The sequence below is a fragment of the Paralichthys olivaceus genome, chromosome 8 (assembly GCF_024713975.1).
Source record: "Paralichthys olivaceus isolate ysfri-2021 chromosome 8, ASM2471397v2, whole genome shotgun sequence".
Taxonomy (NCBI): domain Eukaryota; kingdom Metazoa; phylum Chordata; class Actinopteri; order Pleuronectiformes; family Paralichthyidae; genus Paralichthys; species Paralichthys olivaceus.
The window spans coordinates 4210554-4237811 of NC_091100.1; the positions used below are offsets into that span (position 1 = coordinate 4210554).

General features: G+C 43.1%; 1 protein-coding gene across 7 annotated transcripts in view; it reads right to left on the reverse strand.

The window, feature by feature from the left end:
- The window catches only part of LOC109639280 (vasorin-like), a 30318-nt gene extending 6212 nt beyond the window's left edge, over positions 1–24106 (reverse strand). The window contains exons 1-3 of one of the 7 annotated variants that reach the window (XM_069530465.1): positions 23800–23943; positions 12636–12754; positions 8926–9003 (exon numbers count right to left, since the gene is read on the reverse strand). The gene's annotated coding sequence lies outside the window, so the exon portion shown is untranslated. Of the gene's footprint in view, positions 1–8921; positions 9004–12635; positions 12755–23799 lie in introns of all 7 variants that reach the window. The other 6 variants (XM_069530464.1, XM_069530462.1, XM_069530467.1 and 3 more) reach the window with 6 other exon arrangements.
- Positions 24107–27258: the final 3152 nt, after the last annotated feature.

The following is a 27258-nucleotide window of genomic DNA, read 5'->3' on the forward strand; positions in this document are numbered from 1 at the left end:
TGTCAGTTTCTGTATGACAACATCTAATAAATTTGAGTGCATATCTCTATGTCACCCCTTCTTCTTCCTGCTTTCATCACTCCCAATTTCCTCACCCTCTGACCTGGTTTGCATTAGTAAACTCTTGCACTCCTGCCCTTTCCAAGACTCCTGACGTGGAAGTGAAGGAAAAACCCAGGATGTGCTAATGAAGTCAGGAGCGCACCTCCGGCCCCATGCCTCCATTCATGCAGTGAGTAAGGTCAGGGTTTGTCAGGGTGGTGAGAATTTGCAATATTCCATCAAATTCTGTCACAACTGAGCACAAACAGAAAAGAGATGACAGCGAGGGAAGAGAGAGGACGGTTAAAGTGACTTTTTACAGAAAGCACTGATATTTGAGTGGTAATCAAGATATTTTGTGTTTTATTGTGTGCTTTAAAAACCATAACTGGGATTTCCTGGGCAGCTAATATAAACCAGAAGCTGCCAAATCTGACAGTCTCGTTTCAGGACTTCAGCAGCACTTCAGAAAAAGATCAAACCTCCAACCTGCGACTCACATGACTAAACAATGTGGCTGGACGCTGTAATTGGCTCGTCTGTGAATACCAGTTCTCCACATGTGTCTTATGCTTTTCTGTTTGATATAAAAGTCACTGCAACATGCTGATAAATACGCAACAGGGTAAAAAATTAAGTGGGGAAAAAAACTGAGTAGAATAAACTTCTCTCGATTTGCTGTGTCTTGTTGTAAACCACAGAGCGTTGTCTGCTCTGTGACAAGTTTTATGAATCGGTTTCCAATTACAGTTTAGTTTTAGTTGGAGTCTTGTCGGTACAATGTCTTGGGGCCAAAACATGAAAATGTGGAGAAAATACAAAAGTCAAATTGTGATGTCGAACACTGATCTTCGTAAACTCCTAAACGTCTTCTCTAAAAAGCCACATAGCACTGTACCAAATATTTTCGCTTGTACCTGAAATCAGTGCTTCACTTTTTGTAGTTTTTTTTGTTGCAGTAGTTTTTAACATCTAGTATCCAAGAAAACTCATTTGAATGAAACACGATGAAAAGTTTGACATCTGTGAGTATAATATCTAATATATATTTAAATAATGAATAAATGGATGAATACATTTAAAATTGAATCAAACTGCACAGCGACGAAGTGCTAATGTTAGCTGTAGCTTATTGTAGCTAACGAGCTATCAAATATGTTGTATAACCTTGAAACTGAAATACAAATACACTTTAACTTTCCATTATCCCTTAGCGTGACTTCAGGCGAAAATGACCACTGTGCAAATGTGCTGTGAAATAAAATACGACCCAGCCACTGAAACGTTGCTGCGTGACCGTGTTATTTTTACCCGGTGTGCAGAGATGAGTGGAGACAGCTCAAATAAAGAAACGTCCAAAGTCACCTAACCACTCTGTCACACCAGCCGCAGAAATAAAAGAGCTGCTATCATCAGCATTGTTCTCACTGAGACACAAACATCGACTCACACCAGGTATCTCTGCGATGACGAGGCGTGTGACAGCTTTTGTTCTAGGTACACGTCGCTGCTTTAAAGACGCGCTCAGCTCGGGAGTCTGGATCTGTCTTTGTGTGCAGTCGCTCACAGAACAGTAAGCTCAAGAGGAAATGACTGAATGAGATATGAATGAAGGAAAGAAAAAAGAAAGCACTCAAGCATAATGGAGGCTTTAAGTCTGTATATGAAAAAGGTTAACAGGCTTTATCCCTAGGATATATCTCTTCCTTTTGTAAAACGAGTCTGCCATTTAAAATCCCAAGTAAACAGTGTGTATCTGCCCATGTGTTAGAACATGTAGAGTAAACCATCCGTCAACCAGCCAAGTTCAATTCATGAAGTCGAGAAATCTTCGACCACAGACTGTAAGAATTCAAACCTCCATGACGGCGAGTATCCGCCCTGCTGAAGTCTCCCTGTTTTAGAAACTGAATCCCTTCACACTTGAGAGCCGCTGCTTTGTAGGTGGTTGACCTCTGACCTTGTCGTAGGTAGGGGGTGAGACACAAGACAGTTTCTCTTTTGCGGTTAAACAGAGATTTCACTTCCATGTTTGTCTCCAATAAAGACTGTGGCAACATTTTACAGTACAGTTTGTTCCCCTTTACCTCAATTTACACTTATGCCTCTTTGCATTTGCTCTTTATGTCTTTTTCAAAAGCTGTATTCTGTATTTCTTTCTCGAAGTACATTTCAAGCTTGAAAGGTTTACATGGTCTAATGTTCAAAAGAAAAAACATAATCTCCTTTCATTTATAGTTAAGTTTATCACTATCAACTTTTTAGGAGTCAGTTCGTAATTTTCAACCAGGACTTTAAAGTTTTCCATCCATCCATCACTTATCTGTCGTAGTAGCAGTCGCACTGTTTGTAGATTTTGTTTGACTGACTGCTTGAGGTTCAGTTCAACCATGTAAAAGGTCTAAATCTCTTTGGTCGGGCATTAAATAAGGAATTGGCAGAACACAAGTATCGTAAACCAGAGTTTCCGCAGTATATATATATTCCGAGCAGATAATTTGCAGAAAAGCCGACCTATTCTTAACTTCGATTGCAGCTGCTTCACATATAAATCCTCCTATTTTTGAAACTGTCTCAGCTTTTCAAAGGAATGACAGGATCAGTGGGGGGAAAGAGAAGGAGTGAAAAACAAAATGTTTCCAGCCTAATCTGAGTCTATTTTATAGTCTTGGCCTGTTGGGCCTGCTGTTTGATAGAGACTCTGTGCTCGTGTCATACAGCCAAGAATCTGCCAACTGCGATATTAACATCAACCTAGGATGTCAAAACATGCACAGTTGTTTTACCCTGCGAGCGTTACACTGTAATCCCAAAACCTGGAGAAATGTTCTCTCCCCGACGTCACAAATTCATAATTAGATGTCAACAATGTCATGACGGTGAGTTTTCTGCTGTTAAGACTTTGCGGCACTCAGTAAATCCTCAGCGATTTGTACGAGTGCAGATAAGGACACGTGATGAAAGAGAAGCGTCTCCATCAAAATGACATGAAACAGGTCAACGTGCATGTGAGACCTGCAGTGCACCGGCATGAACACATACTGCACACACACACACACATTCCTGCACATGTTCACACCAGCAGACACACAAGCACAGCCTACAACACAGCTGGATTCTGTTACCCACAATACACTGCAGCCATCCCTCACTGTGAGGCAGAATGAACAGCCCACATAAACCTTTGTCCTCCCCCCTGATAAGAGAAAGGTAGAGAGATGGAGAAAAGCAGAAAACAGAGAGGGAGACGAAGAAAAGAGAGAGAGATGTTGTGTCTTAAAAGCTGGTAGCTGACGATATATCTAAAATCTGCTCTAAACAAAACTTGAACTTAAAAAGTGTGTTACAGAAGCCAGATACGACAGCGCTGACATTCTCTCAAGCTGCAGCAGAGAGATCAAGTTCTGAGATATTCTGGTCAAGCACAACAAACAGTGGCTATTGATCAAGTTCATTACAACTCGGATCTGATTTTTCATCGTTTTGGTCATTTTTTATATAATTCATACCAACACTGTTCTCGCTACGGTAACAGCTGCAGGATTGTAGTAGCCACCTTACCCAAAATGCATTTTGTCTATTGTCTTCTGAAAGACGTCGAGATTCAAAAGCTTTTGGTAAAGTAAACAAAAACACATGATCTCCGCAGCAGGATTTATACGTCATGTCCTGCTCAAGTCGACTGGAGTCTCTCTTCTGAGTTTAAAGTTCCTCTTCTTCTCTCCTACATTGTCTGGTGCATCCCAGTCAATGTCAAAAAATGTCCAATCAATAGCTGATCTGCATTAGCACAATGTGTAATGTTCCTTTTGGTCATTTCTTTGTGTTGTTTTTCATCTCCGTTTCTGTCGAGGATGAGCTCTGAGTGTCTTACCAGGACGGAAGACGGAAGTTTTATTTATTTATTTACACCCAGTGGAAGTAGGAAGCATGAAGGACATTAAAGAAATCGCCAAGGGAAACTGGAAATACTGTAAAAGCAGTAACCACATGGTCGCTAGCAGCAGAGTGAGCGGTTACAGCTGTTGTAAGGTTACAAGTATGACTTATAACCCGACTACAATTGTACAAACTCGTGGTCTGTAAAAGTGCATGGAAGAGGAGGGGGTGTGTGGGAGACAGGAGGACAGGAAAGTCAGGAATGAAGGTACAAAGAGGCAGAGCACGGATCATGAATTTTAGTCGGTCTACAGGGACATTGCGTCATTTTCGTGGAGAAAAAAGGGGTCCATGAGTTAGTGGTACAAACTTTACCTTCACTCCCACACCCCTGAAACTCCCCGCAGTGGAATATCCTGTTACCTCACGTCTGAAAAGGCTCAGCAGTAAAATCAGTTTAACGACTTCAATCTGTCTAAAAGTCTTTAGCTGCAGAAGCTATTGTGTAAGTAGATAAAGTCTACATGCTGTTCGTGCTGAGCGGGAGCTGCTCGGAAAAGTTTGCACATGCTCGAGCAAGTGCGTGAGGAGAAAAAAACAATAAAATTATTATGAAATATTAAGTCTCAGAGGCAGATTTGGTTTATTTGTTCGATAAGTAACCAAGCATCTGAGCTGCAACTGCTGACTAGTCTGTATTTCCAGCTCTTGGATTATAACACTTTGCCTCGTCAGCCTCACCCTGTTAAGCCCTATGAGACAAATTGTGATTTGTGAATATAGGCTATTCAAATCAAATTTGAGTGATTGATTGATTGGCTATTATCTGTGAATACATTTGTAGATTTATGGAGGAACAGATCTAGGCACGTATTTGCAGATTTGCGGACTTGTCTTAATGATACGCTGAACAATGCGGTCATTGTGAACATGATTTTCGTGGTTGCTAAAGGCGAGCTCCACCCATTAGAGACATCACTTCTCCACCTCAGGATTGTGGGACTTGAATTAAAACACGTTTTCTTAAAACACAGTTGGTATCATACAGATTTGTGGCTTCTACAGGAGAATGTGTACGAGTGTTAAGTTACCTCGGATGGTAAAAATATTGTGGCTGATAATCGAAACCTCTATTTAGAAAATGAATCTGGAGCCGTGCTGCTGAGCTCTATTTGCAAACACTGGTGTCAAGGGCTTGTCGACGTCTTCTTCTTAAATAACTGTGATCCAACTGCACACCTGCAGCGAGACAGACGCAGCCAAAAACAGCGCCAGACTGACAGCAGCAGCACATGGATGTGTCACACTCAACACAATAGACTAGGTGAAAGAAAAAACAAACACACACAATCTATTAGTGTAAAAGCTCAATTACAAACACAACCATCCTGTTCTCTCCTGACGCTGAACTCTCAAAGGAAGTTCAACCTCTTCTTCATTTCACCTTATTCTTAATGTTGTCACTCATTTTGACAAGATGCATAAAACACAACTGTGCACACACACACACACACACACACAGAGGGAGCATGACCAGGCACCTCTGGAACAAATTAATAACGCAGTGTGTGACGGCTCATCTCCTCCTGTCATTTGTAACTGAACTTCAGTGAACCTCCCTCCTCGAGTTTTCATTGGCTGCTGGATTCTGACCTGACGTGATTAACGTCTGTTTTTTATATACTGTGGGTTTTTTTCTTCTTCTTTTCCACCTGTCTGTCCCCACTCTAACCCTCAACCCAACTTTGACCCTGTTAGACCCAGACGTCCGTCCTGAGTGATCCAATCACAAGTGGTCAGCGCTTAATTTAGATCGGAATGTACCCAAATACGTCCTGAGATCGGACCGTGTGGCCACGTTCTTCTCGCTGTGTACGAATCCGTCTTGAGCTGCATATAAAGGAGCACTAACCCAACTAATGTCCTCACCCGCTCCAGTTTCACAATGAATCAAATGTATTTTTAAGGCTCTCAGTGTCACTATTAACACTGAGCAACATACAATGATCGATATTTTTCTCAAATTGGTCAAATCTGTCTTCGAAGCTGCCGACTCCGCTCGCTCTCTACCTCTCTCTCGCGCTCATTCCGACACAGACACACACACACCGTCATCGCTCACATCTGCAAACACTTTTTATTTTGGTCTTAACAAGCACAAATGACAGTCATGATTATTTGGATGTAGAGAAGAGAAGTGATATCAAATCACAAGTGAAAACATGTTCAGGAAACTGAATTTTAAAACCAGGTGTGAACACATGTACACATCTTCATGAGATCAGATCTGTCAGGACAGATGTTAACACCAGGTCTCGATAAACCTCTGTGTCTCTCCCTTGGTTGCATTATGAGGAATAGCTGGTAACTTAGATATTTATGAAGAGACAATCTCTTTGTCTGAGGCAGAAATAGTTTCACACTAAGTTCTTGCAGCTGACATGTGGAAGTTGTTGATCCAGTGTTTGCCTCACGGACAAAGTGAGGTCTGGATTTAAAAAAAACAAGATTTTTATTTGTCCTTGCTCAAGTAGCAAGAGTAGAGAGAGCATGTTGTCAACTTGGAAGAGCTGCAGAGTAGTTAATTACCCCTGCTTAACCTGGTTCCTCCCAGTAATTATAAAAGCTGTTGGGAGATTGTCATTTCAAAGTAGAGCGACACTCGGAGCACGAGGCCCGACAGTCCCCTTCAAATCTCTCAGGATGCACCAAATTACACAAACTCCAATCATGATCTTTGAATGATTCCCTGGGAAAGTGATTCAAGAAAGATGCTGGATCCACCCGCTCATACCCGCCCCTTCCACCAAGCTTCAAGAATTTTTGCAGAATCCTGCAGAGATACGAGCAGCAATGAAAACCTGACCTCCTTGGCAGAGATGAATGTTATGAAAGAACCGAATCAATCATTCGTCAGCGACCTCGCCCACCTCGCTCCATGTGGCTTGGTCACTGTGACACCTGGGTGTTGTTGGAGTCTCACTCAGGTATGGCAGAGACGCCAGATATGCCCGTTGCTGCTATGATGAAAATGTAGTGGCACCCAGGTGAGCTGCCGCCACGGCGGCTGCTCTCAGGGGAAACAGGCCCATCCTCAGAACCTGCCTGTTTATGACATCATCTGTGTTTCGATTGAGGTTTCTGTGGTAAGACTGATGTTAGCTTCCCACTGCTGTTGTTCCAGAACAGAACTGCAGTGACAAGTCTCTGACATTGTTAAACGCCAGTTAATCATCCGAACTCTATTTTAGAACTTTATAGATATAATTTAGATATTTGAGGTGTGTGTAGATCTGTCTCTCTGTATACATATATATTTACACTGTAAATACAACCATCTACAATCTAAATACGGGTTTAGAGTTTTTTTATGAAGCTGAAATATTTCAGTGTGAAGCCGGGACATCACCAGAACGTTTCTCCTATTGCTTTATCAAACATTATATACGTTATATTATATCACCGATAACTGTTTCGGGGCCACACCTCTGGCACTTGCTGGCTGACGTCAGCTCGGTACTTCAAGTTTACTGCACAACTGTGTCGAACAAGTCTGAATGGCCGCTAGATAAAAAAAGATGGTTTAGTCTTTATAGTGTTTTACTTCCATTACTACTTATTCTTCACGTGGACGGTCCAGAATGGAAGAAATGTTATTAGTGACATAATTAGCAGAGCCCGACCGATATATTAGGCAGAAAGAAAATTCTGATACAGATATAAAGATTCATAAAAACATCTTCTCTGCAGTTTAAAAGCATGTTATCAGGCAACCTATAATTTGGTCAGGTTCTACATATTAGCAACGTGTCTCTTTTTTGGTTCATTTTATTCCTCTTTACTGCCACTAGCTGTAAATAAAGCATCATCGCAGCGCAGATGTCGAACTACGTTGAATTGTAAATTGTTATATTTTTAAATGCACTGGAATCGGCACGGAATGACAGCTGTGTGCAGTAAGAAATAAAGTTTATTCACCCACGTTAAAACCCAACTGATCCTTTGCTTTTACTGAAAAGAATAGAGCAACTGTGTGTCTGTGACCTCTGTCAGTATCTCAGCTCCAGGCGAGATGCCATTTAAATATAAACAAGTGATGGCAGGCTGGGATCTGACAGATCTGAGGGTGACGGGGGAGGGACTGATGATACGCTTCAATGCTCCAGGGCGAAAAGTTTGCGTCTTTTAGCTTCATCGCTTTCATTCCAGACAAAACATCAAAAGAGTCGATCACTGAGTAATTTACCTCAATCAACTGAACTCCAGCAAAGAAAAACAACAAGTTAGAATCGTGTATAAGATAATTGGTGAAGTTGTTTCAGGTTTTATTAATAAATGTAGAGACTTAAATATTTGCTCACAAAAGGCGTCGAGGCACCTGGAGGATTTGTAACTTCCCTGAGGATTTAAAGAAGAGGAGACATGTTTGAGGGGGTTGCCCTGTGGCACACCTGTGTGACTGCAGGTAACGTACTTATTTCCAACTGCTGACAGACAGGACAGGCTGGCAGCCAGTGGGGTGTGAAGTGAAGACACACACACACAGACACACAACCTTTGACATCCACGACTGTGTAGCTGCTGTAGCTGTTGTGGCACGATGCCTGACTGTGCATGTGGCGCCTCGTCGCTGGATTTCAAAACGTCAAACCCTCAGTGGAAAAACCAGTGTAACCAAACTTTTAATCTGAACCACGAGGTGTGACCAACTGTGCTACACGAAAATACCAAACCAGGTTGGGTCATGACCAAAAAAAAAGTTTCCACCCCGTGTTCTCCTCTCTCCTCTATGAACGATGTGTTTGCATGTCAGATACGCAGCTGCCCATTCACGTACATTCATTTCTTACACATTCACTGTGCGACACGAGTCAATGTGTTGATGCACTTCACTAGAAGGGCCCTCGACCTTTCCACCAAGCCTCGCCAATCCTCCTGACAGCAGAGCAACTAACAAACAGGCATAAAACCATTAAAAAAACCGTGACATCATTACTTACTTACTTTACTGGAGTGGAGCAAACACACCTCGCTGCCTCTTCTCCTGTTGATGTTGGATGAGCTGACGACAACAGTCCGACTCTGTAGTAAGAACACAAATGTGCACAACTTTAATAAACAGCCAAATGCTCAGCACTAGGAGGATCGTTTATGTAATTTATTAGAGTTATTATTTATAATAAGAATAACTTTGAGTGCAGGGACATCTCGTCCTCGATCTCTGTACCGTGTCTATGCTCATTTTGCAATAGTTCAAACAAGACGATCATAGGGAAATTATAGTGAGGTGAGTTGGACCATCGCTGTTTACAACTCTTCCGTAAGAGCTGCTTAATCACAACCTCCTTCCCCGTCGCCATGTTTCTACCCCGCACTGCCCTCTAGTGGATGCTTCACAATCATCCCAACGTAAAAGAACGCATTAACGGACAAATCTCTTCGTACGTAAAGGCAGAATTCTTTGTAGCATAGATGAGAAAATGACAGAAACTGGGTCCCTCGTTTAAGTCACGTATGAAATTACTGCAGAACGAGTTTTATGTTCATTTGAATTCTGTCTCCTCGAACCTGACTCCAGGCTGTATGTTAACGTCGATTTTAATGTTCACTTGTTTTATTGCTGTCTGTGTGTAAATTTAATTTAAAAACGCTTCTAACCATGATGTCTTATTTTCACCTCTTGGTTTTTATTGCGACTAACTGTGTGTGAAAGAGTGCTCTATGTTTTCTCAGGTCATTTGGAGGAAGTTTTCCACTAACTGAATTTAATCATGTGTGGAGACTCAGTAAATTACCCAACGTCACATGACACAACTACCTCAAAACAAAGTAGGAATTTAAGCACATTTTCCTACAGAGCGGAGCAGTACGGGTAATTTGTGGTGATGAGAATGTGCTCGGATCCTCATCGCAGCAGCGAGCGACACGCTGCATCAGCGCTGACTTCTGGCCTAATAAGTAATTTGTGCTGGAAATTTCCAGACATGGCAAAGTCTCAGCAGAAAATCAGCAACAATCAGAGCTGTTATTTACAATCACACGTTCCCCAGATCATGTCTGTCTCACGCAAACGCAAATTTACACCATCATGAACACTGCATCTGCTGCAGCCATCCTGGCAGGGACGCATACACACACACACACACACACACACACACACACACACACACACACACATACATACATATTGAAACACAGGCTGAAAGACCTCTGCGAACTGATCCCCTGCTGCTGGACCACCTCATTAACCCAGTGTTAGGTCAGGGAGCGTGAACGGATTTACTGCAGAGAGAGATGTCTATAGGAACACACACACACACACACACACACACACACACACACAGACTATAATTGGGTTATTATTAGGAAAAGTTCATCGCCAGGACGTTGTGAACACAGAACGATTTTCAATAATATGACTCACGCACATTTAATGTGTGTGTAGAAATGTATATCTGAAGTAGGATGTCGTTAGGGTGTGTGTGTGTGTGTGTGTGTGTGTGTGTGTGTGTGTGTGTGTGTGTGTGTGTGTGTGTGTGTGTGTGTGTGTGTGTGTGTGTGTGAAATGGATGTTTACTTTGTCACTTATCTATTTACTTAAACTCCTGACAGATCCTTTAAAGTAAACACACACATGCGCGCACAGACTCACACAAACCCTAATTCCCGTCTCTGCTGGGAGGGGAATCAATTAGTGCAAATTGACGTGTGTGTGTTTGTTTGGTTCGGTTAAAGTCGGTGACCTCGGCTGGTTCATGACCCAGAAACAAAGGCTGCATTTTACACAGCAACAGAAAGTCCGATTTTTAACTCCTTGTGGTGCCGTTCTGAGCCGCGCCAGGCCGCCTGCTACGAGACCAGATCTGATCCCTGCCTTTATTTTCCACACACAGAAAATCTGTCCTGTGAGGTCGACTCTGACGAAAACTCAAAGAAAAGAAAATATCTATCTAACTTTAGTTTGGACAAAGACCATCTTGTGCTATTTCTGCAAAATATCACTGCCAGAAAATCCGTTTTCCTGCAGCAGTTACATCAAGTTTCATGGTTTTATTAAGAAAACTCTCAAAATAGCAAACAGCTGCTGACGGAGAAAAAGGCCAATTGTGTGTCGAGACCATCAGAGTTGATGTTTACCTAAACTCACGGATCAGACTGAGTTCAGACCTCTGATGTCATCACACACAAACACACTCGTAGCTCTTATCTCTTCAAAACGCCATTAATCAGGAAAGATCCCAGGCTCTTTCTCTGTTTGCATTTACTCCACCAGGAGCGGAGCCTCATATCGAACTCACTGCGAAGAACAGACGACTCATTTAAAGGTCCAGTGTCTAGAATTTTGTGATATCTAGTGTTGAAGTTGCATGTTGCAGCTGAACACCCCTCACCTCACCCTCCCCTTCTAAAAGTGAAAACGAACCTGTGGTAGCTTCAGTTGTCATAAAAACTCAAAAGGTGTTTAGTTTGTCCAGTCTGGACTAATGTCAAAAACATGACGGCCTCCGTAGAGAGGACCCCCTCCATGTAAATATAAAGTATTTCAATATAAAGTGTCTTTTCTCGGGTAAAGAAAAACTACAATTCATAGAATTTAGAAGAAACAAACTAGTGAAAACATCATGAGGATTATTCTCCACTAAATCTGACACACTGGACCTTTAAAGTCCTGAATAAAGCCACTGTGGCCCTAAGTCATTCAGTTTCTTTGCAAACTGTAACACATCAAGAAAAGCAGCTCAATTACCTCACAAGTGATTTAGTTAAAAATAAGTTAGAGTGCAAGTAACTTAGCAACGACCGTGAGTGTCTACAAATCAAGAAAACAGACTGCTGTGCTGAGGAGGTAGAGTGGGGCGTCCACTAACCAGAAGGTCTGTGGTTTGATCCCAGACTCCTCGCATCTGCATTCCAAAGTGTGTTAACCCCAAATTGCCCTTCATGGTTGTTCTGACAGTGTATGAATGGTGTGTGATAGAAAACGTGCTGCGTATAGAAGCACTGCATGAACGTGGGTGTGACTTGTTCTGTAAAGCGCTTTGAGTAGTTAAGACTTAAATAATGGTGTTTACCATTTATTCTTGGCATCTTTTCATCATTAAATCCTTTCTAACTCTTTGAGAAGGTGCAGACACGGTTAGAGGAGCCGTTGCCCTGAAAACGACTTCACATGTCTCCTGCAATCCGATCACATTTGAAATGATAATTGAGTTCTTAATTAAAACATTTTTCTGGCTGGATGCAGCAGTTGAAGGAATTCCGAAGAAGCAGCAGTCGAAGGAGTGTTGAAGGAGTGTTTGCTGTGATATCAAACCACTTCGGTTACAACACTTAGCACAGGTGCTGCAAAAGCAATTCATGAAATGGCTAAAATGCTGAACTCAGAGCAGAGTTCACGGTGAACCAGCAGAGCAACATTTCACCTTGGCAGATGTAATTGGACTCTTATGAAGGTTCCACTTCAACCCAACAGCCACATTAACCCAATGACAGGTTTTACTTTGCGTAGTCGAGTTTGTTGTATAAGCAGACATACACTAAAGAAAGTTAAATCACCCCAAACTGAACCGAGTACAAAAAAATACACAGTAAACAATCGGTTACATAACTCAGAGCAGATGACAGTGTTGGGCAACAATGAACCAAGTCTGCAAAGTTTTGTAAATTTCCAAAACTCCAGTTGTGCAATATTTCTTTTTTAATCACAAACTTGCCAGTTTGCAAAGTTTGCCCCTTGCAGCTGCAACGCCTCCTCTGTGGTGTAACTGGACTCTGAAATGTGGAGGAATGGCGACGGCACGCTCCGCTGCAGACCGGGCACTGACACACGACTCTGTTAAAAAAAAAAAAAAAGCCCTGAGGCTGGAGGGGATGTTTGGAGAGGGAAAGATGGTGTTGTTGTGTTTGTGTGTGTGGATGGGAGTGTGTATATACGCACACACACACAAACACATGCATAGATTCCCACTGCAGCCACAAGTGACCTCATTTGATTTTGAACTGATATCAAACAACGCCTGTTTTAAAAACATTTCATGCAAAGGGCAGGAGACGGTTTAGTTGTGAAATGTCATGTAAGTGAATAGAAAGGGCCTGAAGCGAGGCAAAGGTCATGAAGAGGTCACAAATACTTTGTCACAAGAAAGAAAACGATAAAATGTTGTTTTTAAAACTGTGAATTTAAATGTGTCTTGAATGAATTTTGAAGGAGCTGAAATGTTCTAATGAAGACGTGACTTCCTTCAGATTCCTTTAGAGATAATATCTGTTCTGTTGGATTTCATGGGAAGAAGTATGTTTATTGTTTTCTCCATTTGAAGTCGTTGGCAGCTTAGAGCCAATAACTGGTCTACAGCATAATACTGTACATTTGTTTCAATCGTAGGCACATGACTGAGTCGAGATGCAGTTTTTACTCCACGTCTACAGCTGTTTGTTTATTCAGCTGTTCTCTGTGCCGACCCTGATGTGTTGTGACCCTCAGCTGCATAGTTTTCTCCGTCCATTCCAAGATATGAAACACTCTAATGAAGCAGAGGCAACAATATGAAGGAGAAACCCCCACAATCTATCCCCACTTCATATCATGTAAAACTATGGGAACTAGAATGGCACTCTGCCATCAAGGCCCAACTGTTCCATTATGAAACCATATTTGAATTCACTTGATCCAGATTTTTATTTGGATCTGCACCAAACAGCGAACATAAATATCAGTCCCCAAAATTCTTCTGAGAAATCAAGGACATTTTTGAAAACACTATATCTGTACACATACCACATCCTTCCATCAAGTTTCGTGGAAATCCATCTTGTAGTTTTTGCACGATCCCGCTAACTAACACACCAACTCATCGATGTATCCCTTCCTCAACCCCACACACCCCTTCCCAGCCCTTTGAGTAATGGCAAATTTGAAGTCCCTGAGCTGACAATTGAAACCCAGCACATATATTGTATACAAGTTCCTTTGCTGCTGTGAGGCGCGGGAAATTGCTCCATCAGTCTTTGCTACCTCAATTAGTCTTAATACATCCCATCTGTTCCGCGGAGAGCAACAGTCTGGTGTGTCTTGGCCTCGTCAAAGCTATGGAGCAACGTTCCTCACCGCTGACTGAACGACAGCCTGCTTGTCTTGGACTTGTCTTGGTCTGTCTGTGTTTATGGACTGTCTGTGGCCAGCGCGAGTGCACTGGTGCAAAACACACGACAGACACACAGAAATAAACACTGTTCCCTCCAGATGTTTCAGACAGAGCCTGGCAGGTGCCGGAATACAAGGTTTAGTTAGTGGACACTAAACTGAACAAAATGTACCCTCCAATTACCTAATTTGTTCCTTCAGACTAGTAGTTGGAGAATTATCCTGTGAGCTACAGGCAGCACAACGCTGAGTTTCACAGGCAATAATTAAAGCATAGCGCCTTCCAGTTAGGGCTGGTCGATTAAATGATTTTCAGTTAAGATTCAAACGATGAAGCTTACAAAATAACGATAATGATAATGATTTATTTGTCTTAAAAGTAAACATGTATATTAATTGTCAGTACAATATCGATCCGAATTATCGTGATTATAATTTTTGCCATGATCGAGCAGCTCTATGTCCTGTATCATAGAACATTGACGGATGACACCTTCCCACTGCACAAAATATCCAAAATACGAAGGCTGACATCTTGTGCTGTTGACAATCGTGAGTCAGACTCAGCTGTTTCCAGTTTCATTGTTTTTTTTTTACATTAAATAACAGTTCGATAGTTGTTAGAAACATGAACCCTTGAACATCAGTGTGACAAGAGCTACCTATAATGACGGAAAACATTTCTGGGAAAACTGTATTTGACATTGTGGTTAGCCCATGTCCCATCTGCTAACATGGAGGATGCAAAGGTTTAGACCTATACTACAGCCGGGCACCAGGGGGCAATCAAGACATTTTGGGGAGCTGTACATTATGTCGTCCATCTTTATATTCAGTCGATGCACAAATCAAAAGTGTCGTCTTTTGTACCTTCTGACGTAAAATGTTCCCGAACTTAAATTTAAGACTTTATCAACTTTTGTGTACGATATCTGCGTTTATCGTCTTCTGCGAACAAGCAACACACTGACGTTATTCTCTCCTCCCGCTGCGTTAAAGCTGCTGCAGCCTAACTTTTGATCTGCTCCCATCTCTTTGAAGTGGCTTTCGGCTCTCATCTGTGAACAAGATGTCCAAATTAAAAATACCACAGGCTCGCCCACAGCCACAGTTTGCTACGCTGGGTTCAGCGGGCACAGGATAAAGTGGAGAGACAAGTGCAGAGCGACTGAGACTGATGTTTCATCTGAGACGGCACAAACCCAAACAAATAGCTGGTTATAAAGTCGGAGGCAGAATTAGGTTCTTTTCATCAGATAAATTTGATTTGTCTTTTGCACTTTTCACCCGGGTGCAAATAACAGGACCACGCTACGAGCTGCTTTGTCTCATGCTCTCTGCAGACTTGTCATGTGGGTGTGATGAAGAAATAATCCGGGCCTTGTTGACTCAAAACAACAATTTTTAAACGTGCAAGCTAAACATTCACAACAGTTGACAGGTTCTCCAGGACGTGGTTTGTAATTATGCTCAGCTTTCAGCACATTTTAACATTTGTGGCTCTGTTTTGTAGTAAAGCAAACGTTGTCTTCCACTGACAATGAAACGCATAGTTCTGCTCTGCCCCTTCTTCTCTGCAGTTTGAGTTTAATTGACAGAAACACATTAAGCTCCACAGTTGTTGTATTTAAATACTTCGTATTATATCAGTCATTTCTTTTGTCCCTTTATTTTTCTGCGCTCTTGATTTACTGGATGTTTTCAGAAAGCCATCAGTGGGTTTATTGTTGCAGCCGTGCCAACAGATGTTGTCAGGCTCAAGAAATATATTTAACTTCTCAGACTCTTCACCGCTGATGTTTTTGAGTGGTATTCTTTTTTATCTTAATTTGCATTTCGACCTGTCAGGTGCTTCATGGTGCAGGTATATGCACAGTGCTCGAAACGTTACCTTGGAGGTTATTAAAAAGTTTGTGGCACATTTCTTGTCTTGAAGAAATATAGCAAACAATAATTCTGTGTATTACTGTTAACAGACAAGTTACTTCTTTGTTTTTGTTTTCAAACTAAATCGATCTCTGTCCACTAGGTTTTTTTTTTGCTCTATCAAAGTATGAAACAGGAAGTAGATTGTCTTCTCTGCAAAAAATGATTTTTTTTTTAAAGATGAGTCACTGACATTACGTGTTAGCATACATCCAATATTATGAGTGTTTTGTTTTTTTTACTGCGCTACATTAATTATAAGGTTTTAGAATTTCTTTACAGCTGCCCTCAAGTCACCTTAACTTTCTAAATGCCACACACCTCACGGGCTTTGACATTTATATCCGAGCCAACTGTTGAAATCGTGACCTTAACCAGCTCTCATTTCGATAAACAAGTGAGTAACACTTGTGAATCTTGCACAAGCCCCAGCGTGCTGGTTTCATCTCTTTGTCTACCTTCGGTGGTCCCAGCATCCTCAGACGTTCGGCTTGAAGCCAAGAGGGAACACAATGAACCACAGAACACAGGCGGCTGTGCGGTGCTTGTTCAGTGGGGTCAACTTGTGTTTTTGATTCTGATTCAGCACAATATCTGTGAGTCCCTGAGTTTTTTCTGCTTCGTCAGTTTCTCGTGGCGCTCTGTAGGTTGACTGGTCCCTCCTTTGACTCCTGACCTCTTAATCCCCTGCCAGCTGAAGCGGGGCCTCCGAGGACGACGGCAGCTCTGTGTGCGTGCATGTGTGTGTGAGGCCGAGGGAGCAGAAACTGTCTGTGCAAGAATGGATATGTGCAAACGTATACGGCGTGTACCCGGATTCTTTGATAAGTGTCAAGAAAATAGCTTAAGGTGTTGATTTCCAAATAAGCGCTGATAATTCAGTAAAAACCTGCAAAAACATAGAGTGTAACTTCAAGACTGTAGGGGCTACAGTGTCAGTTTAATAATGAGCTGCAAAGTATTACAACATAACTGGGAATGGCAAGACTGTGCACAAACATGCAAACACACACACACACACTGAGAATTGCTACAAATACACTCAAGGCTGTTGGGGATAATTCCTCCTGTGCACAAACACTGAGCAGATGACTTGAAGCCAAACTATAAATAAAGTTACCTACGTTTCACGAATCAGTTTTGCTGGTTGAATTAGTTGAGGAACAAGCCACACTTGCAGAGCTGGGATTCAGTTATCACCGGACTGACGGCTATGATCCTCCTTTTGTAAACTGCATCTCATCAAGCAACGAATATTCAACGCTCTTCGACCTTTAATTTAGCTGAATCTCAGCCTGTGAGAGGGAGAAACTCTCAACACTAATTGATGGGCATTTGATTTGTCTGTGGTGAAGCAGCAGCCGCAGCTTCCTGGGAAAATTACGAGCTTCACGTTGCGAACGAGTTGTTTTTACTTTGAGAAACCGATGGTGGGATAATCTGGTTGACCTTTGAGCCCTTCCATTGATGCTGCTCCAAACAGCATGGTCCTACAAATCAAGTCTTAACACATCCAACCATAGCTTCAACCAGTAAGCAGCTAATACTTCAGTACAGCAAGATGATCAAACTCTCATAACCAGGTTATCGATACATCGGATCATCTGTGTCGTGCAGGTCATGTACCTCTCCGAATCCACGTCTTTTAATTCGCTCCAGAACAGCAGTTGCACTGTACTTCCACTGGGAAAATTGATTTCTGGGAGTTTAAAGTTAGCCGGAGCTAATGTCAGCAATTTGGTAAAATGTCACCCTGAAAAGTCCCACAAGTAAAACAGTGACGTGTGCAGAACGACAGACTTCAGTTTCTACGGGTGGCGCGAGTGTTGCTAATTACAACACTGGCGATTGGCCATGCAACATCGCCTCCATACAGGATTAGTACAGCTGTTAAAATACGTTAGACAAGTTCTTATTATTTTTAAAAGCACTGGTATTGGATTGGTACAAGGTTATCAAGCGGTGTGCTAAGTCCAGGCAGAGGTAACGGTAATGGGAAGGGAAACACGAAATGCTGATTGCCACTCATAATATCTCCACTAAGCACTGAGGGATTAGATTGGATTCATATCCAGCTAAACTTGTTTGTAACATGGAGTTCTTCCAGTCCTAACTGAATATTGAAATATCAACGTTTATAACGGATGAATCAACCAGTCGGTTTAAACCACGTGTCTTTAAAAAACAACCGGTTTCCAACAACTTCAGCAGAGTTTCCTCCTGATTATTGTCTTAATGTCTCTCATCACCAGTTTATCTGGGTCCCTCTGGATCTACCTGCATTAACATCACTGTAACTGTGCTGCCGGTGGCCTCAAACAAAAACCTCACGAATGGCACATGAAAGGCAAACACAGATTCGCTGTAGCACAAAAGCAGGATTTCCATGTCAGTGCTACAACAAAACCAGAGTAAAAGAGGAACATGACACTACATGTGCATCTGAATGCAGACACACACAGAGGCGCAAGACCCATTCACCTACACTTCCACCTGAGGCAACTGGCTCAGCGATCTTTCACACGTCCCGACAAATACGCTGCGCCGCACACGAGTGTGAGCTCCGGCGCACGCGTCCATGGTCAAACGGTTTCTCTCGTGTGTGTGTGCGTGAGGTCTGAGGGCTTTTGAGTGTGAGGATGTGTGCATACAGGTAGACTATGTGCCCTAAGGGGAAAAGGGGGGGTATTTAAAATAGGTCTGGAAGTTGAGAGCACCCCCCCCTCAGCCCTCGCCCTCAGGTAGCGACGGCTGTCGGAGGATGGACGTGTTATCTTTATGACATCAGACAGAGGGTGCTGAGTCTTAATATGAAGAATGTGACCTGTATGTACAGGACACTCGCTGCTTCTCTGAGTTCTCACACAGCAAAGAAGCAAAATGTAGAAACTTTGTACGAGTGAAACAGATCATATTTGTTTTGCTTGTGATCGGTCGGACATTAAAAACTAGAACCTAAAACTAAGTAACAGACTGTAATCGATTGGAAGTGACGACTTTTCAAATCCACCTGTCTGAACCGATGTCTGTATGAAGTTCAACGACCTGACAAAAGAAAATGATCTTGATCGCCCCCTGGTGGCTGACTACAGCAGAGGTTATGAACCCCACCCCTTCCGTGTCCAGATGGGACGAGGGCCAAACTAAAAAAAAAATAAAAAAAATCAAGTATGCAACAAACACATTTTTCTCAAAGATGGTGTCTGTCATTTCCAGCCACTCATGTCCCGGAGCTCATTCACAAGTCACTGGATTCTAGAAAAAAGCTGACAAAGCTAACGAGGTAGCCGTGTGGGTGGCCGAGCTGCGGTGAGTGTCGCCCGCTCAAAGGAGCAAACGATGCAACTGTCAGGGCGGAACAAGCTGCTGAAGCAAATAGGTCCCCAGAAACCATCTCAACTCGGTCCGGCTTTCTACTGCAAAGGATGCAGCAGCTGGACTGAGACACAACTGTTGATCTGATACATGGTGGAGCCAGAATCTGAGATATGAGAGTGGACTCTGCAAAAAGTACAAAAACAGTCTGACATCCGAGCCTCTGCCTTCTGCAACACTTACGTCATGACTTGGAGAACTTGACTTTTGTCCAAAACAACTCTTATTCTTAACAACTGCTTCCCTCCGCAGCACGTGTCTCAGCTACACACGACAACTGTTCTGACTTCAACATGTGTTCTTCTTTTAACACTTCATTAGGGGACATGAGCAGAGAGAGAAAACTGCTGATATCAGGTTATCAGGAGTTAAATGTTGTTACAATCTCAGCCTTGTGCTTCTGTGCAGAGAAATCTGACCACAGATCTGCCGTTGGAGGCATCTTCCTCTCTTGGTGTCTCCTGGTACCGCAGTGGAATGTCGTAGTCTATACAGTGTGTGTGTGTGTGTGTGTGTGTGTGTGTGTGTGTGTGTGTGTGTGTGTGTGTGTCTGTGTGTCACGCTCTTTACCTTCCGACCAAACCTACAACACACTGTGAGGATGAGGGGGGGAGGTACTTAGGGACACGCTTCATGGGTTAGTAAAGAAGTAGCGTCCCCCTAAACCCTCCCTGGGGATGAGGAGGAAGGGTGGGTTCATGTTCTTGGAAAGTAGAGGTTCCCCTTCAGTAAGCACGTTAAGTCTCAGCCTGCTGTAGGTTTGAGGGTAGCATTCCTGTGGTGTCAAGGAAGCCTGTAAAGATGTAATGTGAGACTTTACATGTTGCTGAAAACGGAAACCATATTTAGCCATATCCCAAATGGCTGCATCTAACTTACGTATGTATATTAACTTACGTGCGTGTATTTACCAAGTAAATAAAACTGCGTTTGAGTCCAATTCCAATAATTTAACAGAGGTCATATACAGTAAGTGGTGAAACAATATCTTTAAATTAGACATCTGGGTTTATGTTTATTGATATAAAGAACTTTATTTTTCAGAATGAACATTATGGTTAAACTTTAAAATGTAATTTCTTTGTCAAGGGTTTGATAATCATCGATCAATGAAGTCATTGATCAAGCCAAAATGGAAAACAGTCTCTGGTTCCAGCTTCTCAGTCTCTAGTCTTCTTTAGCTTTTCTCCGTTTTGTATCATTGCATGGTTTATTTTTAAGTTTTTGATGGTTTCTTTGACCAAATAAAGCAAAACATAATCATTGGAAAAAGTCGTTGCATATTTAGAAAATCCAAAGGTACTTGAACTACTATTAAAGGTCTGGAAAATTTGGAAACTACTAAACCAGGGAAACAATTGTCATCATTAAACATCATCAGAGCAGCTTGTTAGTGTAAATAGAGTCAATGTCTGTTGAATCACCCTGAGCAGCGTAATGACTGAACCCAGCAGGATCATTTATCAGCCGTCAGAGGCTTGTTGCTGGACGTCCGCTACATCTGAGAGGTCCCCGCTTCCTTAAATGTTCCCAAATGAGCCGACACGCCGCTCAGCCCGCCCCCACCTACACATCTGCACAACGACGTGAGGAGGAAGAGATCCAGATTTCTTCCTTTTGTACAAGTGAGGCTTATTGGTGCAGTGAGTGATGCAGTATGTTTCCACAAAGCGTCCCAGCACAGTGTATTACTTAACACTACCACTAGGGGGCACTAATACGTTTCTAGATGCTAGATCAAAACTAAAACGTAGTAGCGTGGATGAATATTCAAGCCGAATATTTGTCGGAATCATGTCGGAGGTGCGATTAACACCGCAGCATAAAAAGCTGCAGCTTCTCCATTGAGTGAAGCGCAAAGTAGAGCATTCACCGCCCATGACAAACTTTTTATATCATGACCACAACCTTTATCTAAACTTAACCAAGTGACGTCACTGCCAAACCGTTACCATAGTTTGTCTTTCCATAAACTTACCGATACTGTAGTAAACTTTGGCATTGGACCTTGAGATAACATTGTCACTGAAACCTGATGACAGCTCTTGCAGAATCTTTCAATATCATTGAGGAGTCTGGTGGGGTTTGGGTATCACAAGGATTCGAGGCAGAGTGAGTGTGACATTCTGGTTCCACATAAAAGAGAAACCCAGAGAAAATTTTAGGGCTGCGGCATAAAAACCAAGATGGAAAACAGATCGAATAGAAACCCAACAACCAGCGAGCAGGAGGGCGAGGCTGGAGACGAGCCTCTCTGCAGCGTCTGCACACGTCAAACGCCGTGGACGCCACGGACGGGGAGGAATACCCAAGAAAAATGTTTTGGTCAGGACAACAGCAGCAGGGAGACGCTTTCTGTCCCCGGAGGACAAGAAAACGTTGCCACGAGTCGATCAGCTCTTAAAAAGTAGTGGATGATATAACATAGCAGCGTGTTCAGGAATGTATCTCCCTATAAAAATCCATCCAGTCAGTGGTACAGTGACCGAAATCTGACCTGTGTGTGTGTCATCAGAGCACCACAGGGCACACTTAAACCCCACTGAGAGGAGGGGCTTTAAGTTGGTGTGGCTGATAACAACTGAAATATCATCCATGCATGTACAAACACACACACACACACACACACCATCCAACCCATGTCTCAATCCTCTTCACCTTGTACCTCTTAGCTTCCTTCATGGGCTTATTAACTCCCTGATTGGGGAGATTTCCTTCGGGGTCCCCCCTATTTAGTTGTCATCGTGGCGTGACCCGAACACTTATTTAGCTGACCCTTGGGATTAGTCCAAGCTGGAAACGGGGTGGGTGGGGGGGGGGGGGGGGGGGGGGGGGGTGGGAGGTGGGGTTAAGCCTTCACCTCGAGGTGCTCGCTGCAGCATCTCACAGGAACCTTAATTAAATTGCTGAGACACCGAGTCAGGAATGTTTGCTTTGCTCCGGTCCATCCCTGTCTCCACCTTTCTTTGCTTTTCCCAGACTCGCACTCCAAGCTGCGTTTGTTTTTCCTGCCCGCTCACGGAAAAAATATTGAGTTGAAAAAAAAACAAATAAACATTATTGTACCCAAACTCATTGTGGAGCACTTGAACAGTGAATGGGTTTTCAGAAGAACTCAGCCGTGCATTACTATACTAGTTTATTACCTCCGCCAAGGATGTTTTCACTCCGTCAGTTAGCAGGATTACGTTAAAACTACAGGACAGATTATCATGAAACTTGGTGAAGGTTGTGTTATGGATCAGGTGAGAAGCCGCTAAATGTTTGATTCATTGCCCGTTCTTCAAACTGTCAAAAAATAGTGAAAACGTCTTTTCTTTCTTAAGAAATACAAGAAATCTTCACCTGTGTGAAGCTGAGAGCATCTTGTGTTTGGGCTTTTATTGGTATAAGAGCAACACATCTGAGAAACATTTGGCATTCTGGGAAACTGGTCTCAGACTGAAGATGACTGATTTATTCAGGATATATCAGAAACTCTAAAAGACTAAACACTGCTGCAGCTCCACGCTTGCAAACCACTCGGAAACACAAACTCTACCATGGAGCCTTGATATGGATACGATTTCACTTCTAGTTACCTGAAGATGGTTTTGTTTTCCTCTTATCTTAATTAATCTATCCATTATCTTTATATTTGTTCATTTAAAATATCAGAAAATAGTGAAATTCCCAAGAGCAAAACCTACGACTCAAAAGTTTTATCAGACCAAACCCTCGAGAATGTGATACAACAAAGATCAGCTTCAATTCTCAAATGAGACAATAAATAACTTCATACTTCATCAGATATTCGCACACATGCACCACGGACGCACGAGTCTTAAAACCCCGCAGACAGCCCGATGGTCCCGACGGGGACGTCTTGATTCGTCTCTGGGGATCATCACAGATTAAAGTATCTCTCATCCGAGGTGAAGACAAACAGACACAAGTGCGAGAAACCGTGGAGGGGCAGATAACGACTTCTAATCCGATACATTCGACACGAGCACGGTCTGGAGCAATGACAGCGATAAGAGCTAATCCAGTTTCCACATATCTCTGCGGGGAAACACTCCTCCCTGTGTCTCTCCTGCCCGCGCGTCTGGTCGCTTAGATCCTGACCCGAGATAGCGATCCGTGCGCCGGGGAGAGGAATCAATGGATACGCTGAAAAGGTCTCCGACCACAAGGGAAGCTTTTTTCACACGCGAACCAGGCACGTCCGGGCTGATCCTGGATCAATTATCGGAGAGCGTCAAAGTTTTGCAGATTCACAAGTTTACGCACAGGCTCTAATCGATATCACAGCATCTAAAATACTTCATACATGAGCAGGAGCTTAACTGGCAGTGGGAGAAGGAGTTATTCACGCTTTACGCCTTGTGCGTAAAAAGGCACATTTAGAATCGATCGTAAATGAGAGAGAGAGAAGCGCAGGAGACGCTTACCTTGGCACAGTAATCCAAAGTCCGCGGGGGACGCACAAATTGTTTTTATCCACTTTTGTCAGCGTGTCTCTCGATGCAAACCCCCCCACCACCCACCCCCCAAAAAAACAAACAACCGCCGCACACACTTCTTCCACTAACGCAGCAGAGTTCGCGTCTACGCACAAAGTTTAAACCGGGAGGAGGCGAGTCACTGGAGCGCACGCCGCTCCGCTCCGATCCGTCTGTCAGGGTCCGGCTCCGGGGTCCGCCAGCGTTCAGGGGCGCACACACTCTCCAGCTGCAGCTCTCATTGCAGCGGAGGAGGCGAGCACTTAAACGAGCTGGAGAAGTGGGAGGGGCCGTGTTAAGAGCCAGAGCGCGCAGCCGGGCGCATCCCCGAGGCCGAGGCACCTGCAGCGGAGATCCGCAGCAGGAAGGATGGTTCGCTCCTGTGGTTTATCCTCCACGTCAGAGCTGCGGCGCATATCAGCAGATCACATACACCTCTGCACAATGTACAGCTCTGTGTTACTGTTCTACAGTTGATGTTAGTAACTGTGTGCTGATGCCATGTTGCTCTGTCTCTGAGAGTCCGAAATCTAAATACCATTAAACACGCAGATCAAAGTAATAATCTTAATAGTGACTCTAATGTCTAGAAAACTGAATAAATCAAAAATCCTAAAACCTACTTTTTAATAAAACGTGATGGGCTACAGGCGACACTGGTCTCTATATGACTGAAGCGGGTAAAGTGGAAGATGCAGAGTCGGGCAACGAAGAAAATAAAACCTCCATTACAAACAAAGGTTTAGATGAATGTGAAGGTGATTTTTTTTTAGCAAACGGTTGCCGCGTAGACTTTAAAGCAAATGGACGACACTCTCAACCGATCATGAGTCAGTCTCGGCTGTCAATCACGAAGTCTCCCCCAGTTTTTATATCATCAAATAACTAATTTAAAACCAAACTTGACACAAGATTAAAAAAAAGCGTGAACACACCAGCGTGATAACAGCTACTTAAAGTGACAGAAACTTACTTTAACATGTAGTTAGATTTTTTTCGTTTTGTCCCTGCACTATCCACTAACATGGAGGAGGTTTATGAGCATTTCCTCGCCACATGTTTCTCGAAAGTTCACCCTCCCATTACATTTCTTTTTATTTTCAGTTCACCCTCCAAGTTTGCGTTTCCATTTTGAGCCGGTGTATTTATACACAGTCTTGGGAAAGTTGGTGTCGCTGCGGCTCTAACCAAATACTTCCACTTGTCACCTCAGCTGCAAATGAGCTGTGGACGGAGACACTAAACTCAAAACGCAGGGTTGTGCTGCGTGCACAGGAACACGGCGAAACCCGACGCTCCCGTCGTATTCACCAGACGTCCGACAACACTGCCGTGCACCGCTCACATGTCCTAACACAGCCGGACAGATGTCAACGATCCATCCGACAGAGGAAAAACAAGACACACGTCTAAATATAGAGTTTTTAAATACATACATAAAATCTGCACATACATGAACAGCTACACACACACACACACACACACAAACACATAAACACACTGAGATCTGAGTCTAACACGAGGCGGTCACTCAGACAAGCCGGGACTTGCACAAGCTCTGACCAGATGAAATCAAGTTTCCATCAACATGACTCACACTCAATAAAAACACAAAGGAATGTGCTCGTCATCAGCCAAACTGTGGATTGACCATTTTATCCCAAAATAAAAAAAAAACATGAACTCAGAACTGAAAACCGAATCCCTTTATTTGGGCTTTTCTTCTTTTTTAGTGCAGTGTCAGGAATTGTGCAGTTGTTATTATTGGATTCTTATAATATATCATCATTATTTTTTATAATTTGCTTCATTTCATTTCATCCTTTCAAACTATTGGGTTTGCTAACAATCTATAACCAGCAAAATATATATGATAGATATACGGTTTGTGGACAACCCGCTTTACCCCCTGAGCCATTGCTGCCCAAATCCAGATGTCATATTCAGTTCCTTGACTGACATGACTTTGACCGAAATACCAAAAACCTGAGGAGGTAATGAGGACATTTTGAGGCTGTGGCTCGTTCACCCACCACAATGTCAGTGGTTCGATGCCAGTCTGGCTTCCGAAGTGTCCTTGGGCAAGAAATTGAATCCCCTGAAAACTGTGCTGGCAGTGTGTGTGATAGAAGAAGGACTGCATTGAAGCACACAGTGAGAATGAATGTGGTTTGTAATGCACCTCAGAAAAATCAGGTTTTTAACTTTTGTTCACTTAATCACATTCTTCATTTACTGTACGTCGCCGTTATCAGTGGGTTCAACTCCACGCACAAGGCCGGCTGGACTGTGGGATGAGTCCATTGTGTGTGTGTGTGTGTGTGTGTGTGTGTGTGTGTGTGTGTGTGTGTGTGTGTGTGTGTGTGTGTGTGTGTGTGTGTGTGTGTGTGTGTGTGTGTGTGTGTGTGTGAGTGACAGCAGTGCGAGAAAACAAACACAACGACCCTGATCCTTCACACTTGTTTGATCTGCTGCTTTACAGTGAAACACTGAAGAGTGATTTTCCCATGGGAAGAAATCAATACATGAAACTGACGAGTTTAAAACACTACAGCTTGTTTAAAGGTCTGATCACTGGCTGGTGATAACGTTAACAAGTGAAGAACAAGGCTGATCAGACAGATTTTTTTTAAAAGTGAGGAAAGTTTTGAAGTAGAGGAAGAAAGGAATGATGTGTTTGTATGAGCTGAAATTTAAAAACACAGCGGCGGCACCAGAGGACGGCTGCAGTCGGGTATACGAAGTGGGAGTGTTTGAGTCAGAGTGTTTATGTGATTCACACAGTCGGGGCTGGAGAAGACTTGACCCTTCACAGACATCCCCCCCCAACACAGCGGAAATGACTTCTGTCCATGTAAGACCCTCGCTCGTCTCCGTGAGTCCCTCCCAACCTCCTCAGACTTGTGGCTTTACAGGAAAGTAAATAACACAGGAGAACAGAGAGGGATACGATACAGGGGGTGTTTCTCTGTGAGTGTGTGTGTGTGCACTTACGTGAATTGTGCAAAGCGTCCAGTGTACATGTGTGTTCATCATGCCTGTCTGTTTGCACATGTGTCCTGCACATAGCCTCCTGACTGCACAGCTTGTTTTGCAGCAGTGCGGACGTGGGTAAAGTTGCTTTATTGAGGGCTGACACACAGACTGGGCTTCAGAGAGGAAAACATGAAATAACACAAAGGAATTCAGGCCTGGAGTCATCTCCCCTGGGGGGGGCAGTCAGACTCTGTGTTTGGTTCACTGCCAGGAACACAGAAGAAGAACGAGAATGACGTCCATTTTATTTTTCCCCTCTATATCTTTTGACTTCTTGGTGTCTGTCTTTGTGTGTGTGTGTGTGTGTGTGTGTGTGTGTGTGTGTGTTCCTCCCCAACTCTTGTGTATTAATAGAACTTTCACCACTGATGA